This window comes from Armigeres subalbatus, chromosome 3, assembly GCF_024139115.2.
Source record: "Armigeres subalbatus isolate Guangzhou_Male chromosome 3, GZ_Asu_2, whole genome shotgun sequence".
Lineage (NCBI taxonomy): Eukaryota > Metazoa > Arthropoda > Insecta > Diptera > Culicidae > Armigeres > Armigeres subalbatus.
In genome coordinates, this window is record NC_085141.1 from 205,771,934 (window position 1) to 205,786,795 (window position 14,862).

Below are 14,862 nucleotides of genomic sequence, written 5' to 3' on the forward strand. Positions count from 1 at the left end.
GATGTGCGGTTACCACCCGCTGCCACCCACTTGCCGCCAAAGCAGCCCACGCTCTGTGGAACCTCCACATGCTCCGTTAACTGCCTTGCTAGCAATGATTTGTAATAAATTCAAGAATTTTGTAGAACAACGACTTTTAGGGGAAACCGTATTTTCATGCACATAAAAGCTTGAAAATCATTTTAAAACGGTCAAAACGTAAACGGAACGAATCGCAATGTTCACAAGACAACGAAAACCAGGAATTGACACGAGTGGTACGATTTCCACAAAGTCCGTTCAGCTATTTGGTTTTGCTGATGGCGTTGACATTACAGCACGTAACTTTCAGAAGATGGAAGAAGACTAGTCATCAAAACGTCGAAGACGAAGTACTTTGTAAGAAGAGGCTCAGGAGAGGACAACGTTTGCCATCCACCATGAGATTGTATCACTGGTGATGAAATCGAGCTGGCTGATGAGTTCTTGTACTGATGACCATCGATAACGTTACCAGCAGAGATATTCGGAGACGCAACGTGGCAAGAAATCGTATATACTTTGGCCGAACTTTTTATAGAACTTTGTATAGAAGTCTCGGAGACCCATGATGTTATACACCAATCGACTCAGCTCGTCGAGCTGAACAAATGTCTGTCTGTACGTGTGTATGTGTGTGCACGCGAAAATCGAAAAACCTTAGCCATTTTTTCACATAGTAATTCTTAACCGATTTTCTCGCAACAAGTATTCGACGGGAGACAAACCCTAGTTGATCACGATTAAATATAATACATATTAAATATAATATTTAATATAATAATCAATATAACGATCGGTCATTGCGTTCAAAAGTTATGAAGAAAATGGTATGTTGAACCATATACGATTGGTTGGCTGTATGCCTTACAGTGTTTGACAAAACCAAGGGATTGAATCGTGAAAGGCATCGTCACCGCTAAGTGGATTAATCTGTTTTATTTATTCCTGTCTTTATTTGGTAGACACTCTGTGTTACTTAACCGCTACTGTGCGAGATCTACTGTGGCATTATTCAGCCAGAATCCACACAGAATCTATTTTTATATTTTTCCATTATTCATTGTCGTTGTCGTTGCTTGCCCATCTCACCGTGAGTCCATTGTATCCATTTGTGCGTGTCGTGAATCCGATGATCGTTGCATTGTTCGGTTGCCATTTATCCTGGTACGTTGGAGGAATGCCTCCGAGAAGAACAATTTGTCAGTCGTCAGCCGTGACGGTAAGGCGCGTACCCCAATACGCCACCACATAGGCTTCGCATCCGGCGACTGACGAAGGTTTGGTGGCTGGGAATCGAACCAATGACCATTCGCTTGTAAGGCGAACGTGTAGCCAACTAAGCTACGGGACCCCCTTTCATTGTGAAATGTTGTTGGTTTTGAAAATTTTGCAGCTGCACGTTGAAATTGTTCACTATTCTTGTTTTTATACGTGAAAATATCGAAAAAGCCTAGGGGTAATCTGCTCTACTGCAGTACCACACCGGCCTTAAGGCTACTTTACACCTCGGAAAAAAAATTCCGCCGGATTTTGGTCCCTGTACATAGGTACTGCAGTACCACTCAGGCCTTAAGGTCACTCCTGACGAAATCCAAGTTTAAAAGTGCTCGCCTTTTCGGGGGCACACCACTCGATACGGAAGCAACGCACAACTGTCATTTTTTATTATTTCACGCATGCTGCGACGCAGCAAAGCTAAATCAACAAAAATGACAGTTGTGCGCCGCCTCTGAATAGAGTGGTGTGCCCCCGAAAACGCGAGCAGTTTTAAACTTGGATTCCGTCAGGAGTGACCTTAAGGCTACTTTACACCTCGGACAAATTTTCCGCCGGATTTTGGTCCAAGTACATTTTGAATGGGGCCGAGATTTTGATTTTCCGTGCCCAAATCCCAAAAACACCGCATATGTAAAAATACATGGGAAAAAAATTCGCGAACATTCCTTACAATTCTTGCGCGGTTTTCTCACTCTTTTTTGCCTTTCTCGTACAACAAAGTTGTACCGAAAGGCTATCATTTCACTCCGAAAACGAACTTTTTATAGAAGTCTCTGAGACCCATAGTGTTATATACCAAACGACTCAGCTCGATGAACTGAGCACATGTCTGTCTGTCCGTGTGTATGTATGTGTGTATGTGTGTGTGTGTATGTGTGTGCACAAAAGCTAAAGAAAACATTAGACAACTTTTCGTATAGTAATCCTTAACCGATTTTCACGCAACAAGTTTTATTCGACAGGGGACAAAGCCTTGTTGATCACTATTGAATTTGATAACGATCGGTCATTGCGTTTAAAAGTTATGAAGAAAATGGTTTATCGAACCATATAAGCCCCATATAAGGTTGGTGTCTTAACTAATTGCGAGAAAAGGCACCACCAACGCTAGGTGGATTAATCTGGGTTTTTTTTTAACCATTTCATTTATTTGGTAGGCTCAGTCGTGTGTGACACTTTGCGGAGCCGCAATTCTTAAGTATGATATCTTTATAATTTGTATCATCTTATCATTAACAGTTAGTAGGGAAGGGACATAGACCATAATACTCGTGGTGACTCAAGGTTATAATTTACTTAATTCAGGATGGACGGGGTAAGGATTTGGATTTAGGTTATTCCAGCTGCTCATCCGGGCGTTTGCGTTGGAGACGGTTTTCTCACACTTCTAAACAGTTTTTTGTTGTTGGCAAGTTTAAAAAATATTTAGAACTAGCAGACCCGACGAACTTCGTTTCGCCTAAAATTGATTAGTTCTCAAGTTATGCAGAAATTTCGGTTTCATTTGTATGGGAGCCCCCCTTTCCAAAGGAGGGAGGGGTCTCGAACCATCTTAAGAACCTTCCCCGACCCCAAAAACCTCATCATATAATTTTTTACGCCGATCGGTTCAGTAGTTTCGGAGTCTATAAGGTTCAGACCAGCGATGTCAAAAAATCGCTTCTAGCGACCAACGAACATGTACACAGCTTATGTGAGATCCATAAGCATCATCGTCAGTAAGCGATGCTTTTGCGCTCTCCACCCTTATTCGTGTGGAGCGTTTCGGGTAGTGAGCTACCATGATCTCAGGAGAGCAAGATTTACGAGAATCGGTGTCGTCTACACTCACAGCTTGTAACTCATGCGACTCAAAGTTTATTGCGAGAGCACGCAAACAGCCGTTACTCTCAATGTGTGCAGTTGTAGACATCAAGTTGATCGGAACATGTACAACTTACGAGCAAATGGAATCAAATCACGATCATTGCTGTAATGATCGTGATTCTTCCCTGCAAATCGGACACGCGTTTTCGCTTGCGCGGCTGCTCGTTCACATGCAGAACGACACATTCTTATGCTTTTTTACGGAGCAAATAGAAGGATGTTTAAATTCTCTGAATGTCTTTTTGATCTGGAATACCGCATGCCGGAACTACGCGGGCGCGCTGAAAATACGCGGGCATAAACACACCTCGGTGGGATTCAGGGTGCGCGTTCGCGTGATTCTTGCGTACTGTTTTTAACGACTTGAACTGACATTTAGAGAATTCAAACATTGTTCTATTAGTTGCATTGACTAATGTCGAATTCGTTTTTAAACCTGGGTCAGTGCCAACCCGAATCCTGAATAAAAAAACATTTTCAGTTCCATCTGTCATTGGATATGTTGGTGTGCGTAGCATCGTGTTTGTTTTGATTCGAAACATATGATCCAGAACATCCAGTGCACTGGCAGGTGGAATGGTGGAATTTACTTTTGGGTGGATTTAAACAGGGAAACTGCTCCTGGAATTCATCTCATGGCTCCGATATTCATCCCATCAAAAACAAAGCACTTGAAAGGAATTAAGATGGTTTATCAATTTTGTGATTTTTCTCAGCAGTGAGCACGCATGTTGACAAAAAGAGGCGACGAAATTAGTGCTGCATTTCTTTGTTTCGATGAGATGAATATATGTTCAGTGGGATGGAGATCGGAACAGTTCCCCTATTTAATTATATTCAATAATCCTGTGCATTTTTATTCCAAGAATTCCGTATAGAATTCATGTAAAAGAGATTTTCTATTCTACAAAAATTCATTTTTTTCTGCAAAAGTTTTTTTTCAGAGAACACTCAAAAGCATGTAATTAAAATTCTCCAGGATTCGCTAATTTTTTTTCCTCGCTACCTCTCCTGATAAAGGTAGCCTCACACGGATTTTGGGCCCCGTGCATTTTCAATTTTCAAGAATCTCCCAGAGGAATTGCTCAAGGTACTTACGGGGGAATTCATGTACGAAACTTGCGGAGAAATTCCTGAAGGATACTTCGAGTAAGTTCCTGTATTTCAGAAGGATTTCCTGAATGAATTATATTGTAGGAATTTCCAAATTAATTCCTGGAGCAACTTTCAGAGAATATCCTGGAACAGTATTCGAAGATATTCCTAGAAGAATTTCCAAAGGAATTCATCTCGAAAGGATCTCTTGGAAAAAATATGGAGGAATGCCTGAAAGATATCGCCAAAAATTCAAGAATTTTTGAAGTAATTTCTGGCAGAATTCCCGAAGAAAATTCTGAAACGCACGAAAGAGTTTTTGGAAGAATTTCAAAAGAAATTCTTCATAAGAAATTATTATATTCGGTATTCCTCAAATATATTTTTCTGACAATTCTTAGCGGATTTTGTGAACGGGTTTCAAGGGGAATTCCCAAACTACATAATTCCATCCACCGACCTAATTTAGGACACCATCTGTGAGGAAAAACTGAATGAACTTATGAATACATAACTTCCCTAACAATTATTTTTTAAACTGAATCTAGACAACAGTACCGGATTAATTTTATTTTAAACTACAATAACAAATATCACAAAATTCCCGGAAAAAAAGATTTTCAACGCGCATTTTATTCTAATAAACAAACAGTTTCGCTTCTCCCTTCTGCTTGTTTATTCCGCCCAGTCCCACCCACCCACGTGATTTTGACAGTTGTAGTACAGTTGTATTGGTGAACCCGGTGCGAAACCGTGAAACAACACAGTGCGAACCCGACAGCTTTGGGGTTGGAACTAGTGCAAACCTAGTTCCAACCTGAGCGAATAAAAAAACACTTTGACAGCACTTAGGTTGGAACTGGTTCCAACCTAGGTTGGAACTTTTTAAAAACGAATTCGACATAAATGATGGTTATAAAGTTGTTGAAATGGTGAAACTCAGAGAGTTCATTTCCCGATACTTTTTCTTATCCCGGAATTCGGGATAAAAATACTGCTAGTTTAAGGAACATTTTTCGTAATAATAAGCAAAACTGAATATTGATACGGGATCGCAGCTGAAAACAATTTGGCATGTATGTGAGTTTTGTGACGTACACAAATCGCCACACCAGCATGCAGCAGCAACAAATTCAAAAAATGCAGTAACCAGTTTTCATTCAAAAGTTATAACGAGGTTTCCTCCTTAAAAATTGGAATTAGTTGCAATTTTTTTAATCGATTTAACAAGTCGATTCACCATATAAGGGGAATACACTTGTTCAAGCACATTATGTTATTGTTGGTAGGTTCATTTTGTTCAATTTGGTAGCATCATTTTGCTTTATATTTCCAAAGCTCTTCTTTAAAAATAAGTTTCTTCTCTAGGTTTCATATTATTTACACTTTCCAAATTGTTTGCCAATTCCGTTGATTGAGGCAGATGCGGCATTTCAAATGACGATGTACCGTCGTTCGGGATGACATTGGGCTTAGGGGGTAAGATTGGGCCAAAAACGGACACTCTTAATCCTCTACTGCCCTAGACCGCCTTTAGCCGGGGTCCTTTTATTATTTTTCGTAATGTTTCAGTTGTTCAGATTTCGAAAAGTTTTTGACGTCGATTAATAATATAAACTTAAATGCATGTTTAGATGTGGTTTTGAATCAGTTTTTGAAATTCTACACATTAAATAAAAAATAATGATTTCTTTTTGTTCCTCCTTGTTTTATATCGTATACTTTTGAATAGTGAAATATTTGTACATAGTACACAGGATTCTGTTTTTACACGATTTATTTTTCGCTCGTATTTTTGATCGTGTGGCTTTAATTTACCACCAAAACGCTCGCAACATGTTCCTCAAAATCCTGAATAAATCAAAGAAAAATCACATGATTATTAATATACGTTAAATTTTGGGATGAGAGGAATATTGAGAAAATGTAAATCGTGTAAAAACAAAATCCAGTGTATAGTAAGAAAGAAGAATAGATTCAAGAAATTATTTTATTGGATGAAAAACTCAGAAAACAAAACTCTAAAACATTAAAATGTGAAATTAATGAAATCGAATTAAAAATTTGTATTGCCCAAAACGTGTTTAGATCGATTTTAGAAAGCAAAATAGTGATGTTTCCGCGATCGTATGCGGCCTACACGAAGATCGAAGTTGTTACACTGTTTAGGCCATTGCTGTGGTAATCAAACTAATGGAGCTGCCAAACAGTATACAGGCAGCTACTAGTAGATATTGACTATTGACCGGTGTTGCTGGAGTGCAAAGGTTGTAACTTGTAACTGTAACTGGCTCTCATAGCGAAAACAAAAATTTGAGTTGTGGAGGGTTAATACCCCAGAAACTGTTACGAATCTTAGTGAAAACTTTAAGTCATTCTAAAAAATATTAAGATTTATGTTTAACAAATCGCAAAACAAGTTCATAGGGCTATTTTTCTTCCTTCATAGTCGTGATTTTTTATTAGCTATAAGTTCATCACGGACCAAGGGCTAATTGTAATAGTACCATAATGTTAGAAATTTGAATGAAAAACTATTGATACCACAAACCTGTATTAAAGTAGTGCCAATAATGCCACACAGATCTATTACATAACTAGATTTTAGATACATGAATAGGGTAATTGTACCAGTTTTGTCCATGTTCCTAATTTGGCCAGTTTCACGCATAACTCCAATGTAAAGCAATTTTCGAAGGTTTAATCACCTCTAACAGAAGATTTATCCACTATCTTTCTTCGCTGTTGAAACTGATCAATATTTTTTGGAAAATATGCATTTTCCTGCCAGTTTTTCTTAAGAACTCATGAAACTGTTGTATTTTGACAATCTTCCAACTTTCCCCGTCAAATTAATCAAGTATTAGTATGTTTAAACATAGTTGATCCCAAGACGAACCGATTAGTGAGGAAATATTGCAAATCGGTCCATCCGTTTGTGAGTTATATATTGCGTCAAATAAAATGTTAATTCATTTTTATATATAGAAGAAGTTAAAATATACATAGTTTTTTAGTGTACTGAGAATAACTTATTATATGCATATGAACTATTTACATAATATCTCGAATCCTATTTTAAAAATAAAACCTTATGTGGGATGTTTTTTATCGCAATTGAAACAGAAAAAATATTATTGGACATTAATAAATTTATCCATAACAAACATGTATTGACTATATCAATCATGTTGTCGTCTGTAAATGAATTCAAAAAAAAAGCAAAGTGTATTTTTTGTGTTTATATTTTCGTTGCATTAATCTAGCAATGAAGTAAGACCACTGGCGGCGTCAATTATTGTTATTTGGAAGAGCACTACGTGGCGCAAGAACGCTGTCTTTGAGAACTACAGCATGCTTAGTGACAACATCTTGCTCCTCCAGTGAGTATGATCTTTCGTATGTTAATCTTCATTCTTTAATTATTACTTACTAAATGTTGAGAGAAAATGTACTATAATCGTTAACTTTGACTTTATAACTTTGTCCTCGGATAATATATTCCTATATCAATGGCATTTGCAGAGGAACAATTTCGGCATCATTTTGCTTTTTCATGCTGCCATGCTGAAAAAATCCCAAATCCCAATCCAATGCACCGAGTTCGCATTTAAATTGAAAGCAACTCAGGAAGAATTTTGTCTTCAAATTGCAAGACATTGCTTCTTTCCACATCAAGGTTTTCAAGTTTTTAAAAAGTATTTAAATACTGAAGTTTCTCGAAACTACATGAAATTTCGCTGGTAAGAAATAAATGGGAACAAACTACACACAATGTTAAATAATCAGTCGAGGGGCTTTAATCTACAGTGCACATAGTTAAGCAAGCGCGCTCGACGTCCTGTGTGTAGTCATGCGAAAAAAACAGTAAGACACTCACGCTCTAGGGGCGAATGGTTGTTACGATTTGTTCGTAGGAAGAGCGGCTAGAGTAACTCACTTCTCAGAGCAAGACTCAATCTTGCAATATTTTGTTATGTGCGAGTCACCAAGGAATAACACTCAATCTTGAAAGATGGGCACTCAATGTTGTTCGTAGACTGTACAGATCCCGAGCAGACGAAAATAGCACATTAATATCAAATGTTGATAAGATAGCAAAATGTGATATGGACATGATTGATATAAGAGATAAAAGATCAGACGATAATATCAAAATTTTGCACTAAAATATCATGGGAAGATCAAGTTATGCTATTTGTAATAAGTGATCAATATCATGTGCCATTAGTTTGTTCTTATCCATAACATATATTGATATTTAAATGATATTTCAGTGCAAATTTTTGATATAGCTACCTGTTCTTTTAACTCTTATACAATACTTATATCAATCAAGTCCATATCATGTTTTGTTATTCTGTTCATGGCTTCTGCCCGGGATCGCGATCTGTACAGTTTAGGATAAACTGTGAATCGGATCATATTCGTTCGCTTTCCATCGCTGGTTCAGACAGACAGAAATTAATTTTTATGTATATAGAAGAAGATGTAAATTCCGTTTTAGATGTCAAACAATTGGTCTACTGGAAATTTAGAAATTGGGAAACTTGGAAATTTGAAAGTTTAGAAATTTAGAAAATTTGGAAAAAGTGTACCCAGATGATGCCCCAAGAGAAAAAGAATCTCTGAGTCTAAAATTGAGGCTGCTGACGATTTTTGGACCTTGAACCGTGAAGGCTGTTTGTCTCACAAAGTCAAACGTTGCATCCAAATGTCAAAAATCTCAATTTTTATACTTTTCTGTCTATTATTATGACACATTTTCAACATAACATAAACAAAGTTAGGCATACATAACTTCGTTACAATATCTCAGCCAGAGCATAAAAAAATCACCTTCACGAAGCAACTTCGCACCGAATATCGCATGACTATTCAAAACATAGAATGACTTACTCAGTTTTCTTCATCACATATTCATTCATTTGATTGGTACTGAGAATGGTCACTGCGTTTAAAGAAAACATAATTGGCCTTGATATTCGATTATTTAAAGCTCTGATCTCAACCATGATAAATCAGGAAGGCATCAAAAGCACCCGAGTTATGGACCACTACTCCTACATTCAGTAGAAACCTGATGGAAACCGACACATACGCTTTTTTTAGCACATGATAAAATTCAAGATAAACCCAAAAGTTCTTCTTTTTCAGAGTATAGCAAAAAAAAATGTACTCCAATAATTTATTTATTTAGCAACAACTGCCAACAGGTGAACATTCGCACCCCAATGACATACTATACTAATTGCTACAACATATTTATATCATGACGATTATATGATAACATCGACGATGTACAATAACAAATCGCATGTTTTTATATTTCATTTGTCAAAGCTATCTAATTTCTGTATAGAATAGATATGCCTTGGTCATCCAATAATTTTGGTTTTATGACCAGTGGCGACAGCAAAAATCGAACATTCACAGCACTCATAAATATCGACTACCAACAATAGCAGACAGTCGACGATGGACAGACACGGTGCTGTGTTGCGCGCTTCTACTGATAGTGGTAAATTTGCTTATTGGAGAAAGTCTTTCCTTCCTTTGTCGTATTGGAAGAGATTTTTGTGCTGATGCTGGCGATTGGGTTGCCCTGAAGCACAGAAGAGAAGGCTGAATGATATCGAAAACAAAAAGTAATAACGATAAAAGAACAACGAAAATCAAAACAATACTCCGGTATATTAGAGCACAATAAATTTTATTGGTTCAAATCGAACTTTTGCCATTAGAGGAATCAGTGGAAGAAAGCGAACAGGATTCTTCTGGCGCCTCACTGGATTATGACGGCGGTTGTTGCAGAGATGGAAATGCAAAACTTGCCATATCACATGGGTTAAGGTTTTCCGCTCAAATCATAATAAATTAAGAATACAGTTCCGTTCGTGGTGTTGTTGGTATTGGTAGAGTATAATTGGGAAGATTGAGGTCGACAACATTCCACAATTCCATAATATTGCCAGAAGAGTCCTGTCTAAATCGAAACATCTATAATAAAAAGCAGAGAAAAACCACAACTAAATAAAAATAAAAGAATATTTGAATAGGACCGATATGCAAAATTTTGTGACATAATTGTGCGTGCCTCAAAACTGAGCTAGCACGCGCAACGGAACGATGATGTCCCAAACTTCTGGAAAACTTGGCAGAACATTGTATAAAACTGCGACAATTGCATAGCGGCTTTATATTATCTTTCTATTCTGGATATCAATCCATATCACATTCTGGACTTCTAAATGAACTCGATATTCATCATTCGTTGTAAATTAGCTTTACCTTCACTGAGGCATTGTAAACAAAAACCAATTCAATTAATGACTACAATGTTCATCGGATGAGTCAGTCTAAACGCTATAGCAAATACCGTCCAACAGAGCAAAGAATCGTGAAATGGAAACTCTCGCAGCCTCCACCCGCTACAATACTCGCTGAAATTCGGGTTATTGGAGAGCAAGATACACAAACAAAATTTCGGCAGCATTGTTTACAAATCTAATGGAGATCATAAATTTTTCGTTCGCTTTTTTAAACGGAAACAACCGGAAAGGAGGAGGTTAGTTTTGAAACTTTTCATCGCATACAGCCGCCTACTGGTAAATCAGAGTTTCCCAATTTTCTTTATGGTCTCCTCCAGCAACACCTACCTCATTTAAATTAATGTCGATATTTTAACACATCTTAGTTTATTCAACGTTATTATTGCCAGGTTTTTAAGCGGTAGGAATTTATTATTTAATCGGTGAACCTGATCTTTCACAGCTTATAAATACCACCTAAGTTTTCGTCGGCTTTTTGTGATTTTTTTTTTGTGGGGTTGATTCATTGTTTCATTCACGCTAAAGGTCTTAATTGAATAAAACCAAACCGTGTAAAAAAAACCTGAGTATAATTATTTACAAATCAGTTTTCATCAAACACCCTTCTCCTCAAGTTCATAATATCCAGAAAAGAAACCTTGAACACTGGTACATAATATACATATATATTATATATTCTTCTTCTTCTTGGCATTATATCCCCACACTGGGACAGAGCCGCCTCGCAGCTTAGTGTTCATTAAGCACTTCCACAGTTATTAACTGCGAGGTTTCTAAACCAAGTTACCATTTTTGCATTTGTATATCATGAGGCTAACACGATGATACTTTTATGCCCAGGGAAGTCGAGACAATTTCCAATCCGAAAATTATCTAGACCGGCACCGGGAATCGAACCCAGCCACCCTCAGCATGGTCTTGCTTTGTAGCCGCGCGTCTTACCGCACGGCTAAGGAGGGCCCACATATATTATATATTATATATTATATTATATTATATATTATGTACCTTATTCATGTTTCAGTATTGATTAACTAAATTAACTATGCTTATATTCCAGATAGCTTAAACATTAGTATTAAAGTTTTAGTTTTGTAAATTTCAATCTGTTGAGAACATCTACCCTAGATTGTAGCTCGGCTACTTCCGCCCAGTTACGAAATCGACTGCCCACAGGGGAGTTTGGGTCGTGAAACACCGAAACGGAACGGTTCCCATCAGCACTCCGAGCAAATGTTACTCGCTGTCTGTACGGATGCTAGGAGAAATCAATTTAAAAATATGTTAAAACAAACAGAAACAACACTCTTTCAAATTGTTTTCCTTGTTTTCACTCCGACCCCGACTGCCAAATCCTTTCTGTGGCTCCGAATGGCGACTCATTGCCACACAGTCAGCCGTCGTCGTCGTTGGTCGGAGAGTTATGAATCTGGGTAGAAGTCCCATTCTTGCCTATGTAAGCACCACGGAATATGGTTCGTTCCTTTGGCTGGCAATTTACAACTTATGGGGCAGAGGGAAATGGCGACCGGTGACACAACAACCAGTTATGCAAATTGTAACCCGTTTCGCTTAATTATCTTAATTAATTTTAGCCATTTCTCACCATTTTCGATGGTTTGTTACAATGAGCAATGCTACCGATGCATGTAAGTAATGAAAGCTTTGGCGTAAATCCAAAACAAGGAAGAAGCTAGGTCGGTATAAATCACATTAGAATTGTTTATGCTTATTTGATTGATAATATCATGTTCCCAATAACTTGAGGAACTGGAACAAGATCAAATCATGTGAAGAAAATTATTTAGAGCTTTTTAGTGGAATGTCTTCACTTGTCATAAGACGAGTTTGTACAATCCTATTTAATTTCACCACTTAATTGTACCTTGACAGATACGTATTTCGACCTCCACCTTTCGTATTTCGAGCCAGAAATCGGCCATCTTGGAAACCACGTGCTTTTTGAAGTAGTTGAAGTCAAGAAGCTCGAGTTGCAAGAACCGTTACGTGCATAGAGCTAGACTTTAGACCGACTTTAATTACAGCACTGTACGAAACTTACTAAGCCAAGATTTAGCCTTTTGAAAATGTGAGTAGAAAAATATGTGCACGCTAACCTGGATCTACCCAAAATTATGTCAAAGTGACTCAGAATCGGCAAAACCGTAGTTACTTTAATCTGAGTAAGGGTACCTTGACTCAAATCTGGGTTACCGTACAAGCTTAAAAATCTGGGTAACCGGTACCCAGCTCTTTTCACTCCAGAGAATTATTATTGTGTAAAAACACTAAACAAAACAGCTTTCCCAACCCATTTTATTTGATAAATTTAACTATTCTTACCTGTTTCTTGTTGCGTTCAGTGCAAAACCCGAACATTTTATTCGAGCATGAGACTTCGACGCCGGTCGACACCATGTTGCTGTATCCGAAAATGTTTAAGTCTCCAGTTACCCAGATTTCGGGTTCGTCTGATTCAGATCTATTTTGTTGACATACCCAGATTTTGACAACTGCTCGAAAAAATCCGGGTACAAACGACCCGGCCACTGGGTTATTTCAAGTTAGCGTGAATCGTCTTGTGGACTACCGACCCATAGTGTTATACACAAATCGACTCAATCCGACGAACTGAGGTGATGTCTGTCTGTAAGTGTGTGTGTATGTGTACACAATTTGTAGACATGCTTTTTGGAGCTTAGCATTATCCGATTTACTCGCAACAAGTTGCATTTCGGGATTAATGAAAAATCATTATTAATTGCATATTATTCGGCAACTCGGCCGTACCAAAACCATTTTTTTGTTAAATATTTTGGCTGTGCATATGTACAGCACATGTTTCGAAATGGACGAAATTGACAAAAGTGTGAGTGTGATTGCTCTACGCATGCGGTCGTGTATAATCGACACTTGATTACAATTAATTGCATATTATTCGGCAACTCGGCCAAATCACACTCATCAAATGCTTTAGCCAAGCAAGCCTTTGGCACAGCAGAGTGTGGTTGATTCGCACTCTATACAAATCCGCCCAGCTTGTTGTTGGGGGCATAGAGTGTGATGCTCTCGAATAATAAAAGGTGCACTCGCTTGACTGTGGATATACAACAGTAAAGCATATGTGAAGATTGGACAAATCAAACATCCGAAGATATTCAATTTTCAAAAAAGAGCTAACCGCGGTGGAGGTTGGTAATCGGATTCTAATGGCTTTTCCGCAAACGTGACCTTTAAGTGGTCTTGTTGTGTAGGGGTTATCACGCCTATCTAGAGAGTAGGAGGTTGAGGGTTCGAGTCCCTCTAAGACACGTGGATTCTTTTTCGCAAATTTCATATCAATTTGTCCATTGCAAAATATCTACTGTGAAAAAAGTTATAAACCAAAGACAAAATGGTGGGAATCACTTCCCCTGTAATTAAAATCAAAAAACCTTAAGTAGAAAAATTATTCAAAGAATTGACGGCCTATATCAAATCATCGAAGAACATGAAGGCCCCAGGCTTCGACAGCATCCTGAATCTCGAGTTCAAACACATGAGTGCTCCGTTCTTTGAGCACCTTTCGCTGATCTTTAATCAGTGTCTCCGGCTCAGCTACTTCCTATCGTCCTGGCAGTCAGCGAAAGTCATACCCATCCGAAACCTGGGAAGGATCCTTTCTCCCCAAAAGTTATCGTTCCATCAGCCTTCTCTCAGGATTATCCATGCTATTCGAAAAAGCTATTCATCACATCAACGACCCATATAATTTTTCCAGTTACGAAGAACAATGTGGACTGATAGATTTAGAGCTCTTAACTACACGTCGTCAGGTATCAAAAGCACTTTTTATTTCTGACCTTTTGCAATCTAAAATAGACTGTCCGTTCTTGCTATCAAATTTAAGCATTCATATTCCTACTCGAGAGCTTCGTTCAAGCTCCTTTATTTTCATCAGGGGTGTCCGAACAAATTACGCACATTCTTCTTCTTATTGGCATTACATCCCCATACTGGGACAGAGCCGCCTCGCAGCTTAGTGTTCGCTAAGCACTTCCACAGTTATTAACTGCGAGGTTTCTAAGCCAGGTTACCATTTTTGCATTCGTATATCATGAGGCTAGCACGATGATACTTTTATGCCCAGGGAAGTCGAGACAATTTCCAATCCGAAAATTGCCTAGACCGGCACCGGGAATCGAACCCAGCCACCCTCAGCATGGTCTTGCTTTGTAGCCGCGCGTCTTACCGCACGGCTAAGGAGGGCCCCGCACATAATGAGCCCTTT